The following is a 536-nucleotide window of genomic DNA, read 5'->3' as shown; positions in this document are numbered from 1 at the left end:
GCGCCGGACAGATATTTCTGTGCTCCTTCTGCACTCTGGAGCAGCTTTCTTCTCCTCTGCTACTTTGGCAAAGTATCGATTTTTTGGTGGTAGTATTATTACTATAATTCATTTATTTGGTTGGTTTTGTATAAAAAGAGAGATTTCAGGAGGGATGAAGGGATGCTTTAGCTCAGAGCATCCTTCTCCCCCCACCCTGGAAAAGGTACGTGCTGCTTTTCCTATTCCCAGAGCATGGGGGAAGAGGGGGGAAAAATGTTGGTGGATTTTGTGCAGATTGCTGTTTTTTTTTTTAATTTGATGCTGAAGTGCTGGCCGGGCCCTGTGGAAGGTGAGCTGCTCCCTGTCCCACCGCGGAATTCTCTATTTCTTTATTTCTCTCAGGCTTTTTTTCATTCCAGGTTGGTGTTCTTGTCTGGCAGATGGTATTTTAATAGGAATATTGGATCAAAATTCCCTTCTCCCTCTGTTTCTCTCTCCTCTCCCTTCTCCCCTTGGGGATATAATTATTCCCCCCCCCCAAAAAAAAAGAGAAA

The sequence above is a fragment of the Apaloderma vittatum genome, unplaced genomic scaffold (genome assembly GCF_000703405.1).
Source record: "Apaloderma vittatum isolate BGI_N311 unplaced genomic scaffold, ASM70340v1 scaffold36290, whole genome shotgun sequence".
Taxonomy (NCBI): domain Eukaryota; kingdom Metazoa; phylum Chordata; class Aves; order Trogoniformes; family Trogonidae; genus Apaloderma; species Apaloderma vittatum.
This window is presented reverse-complemented; position numbering follows the sequence as displayed.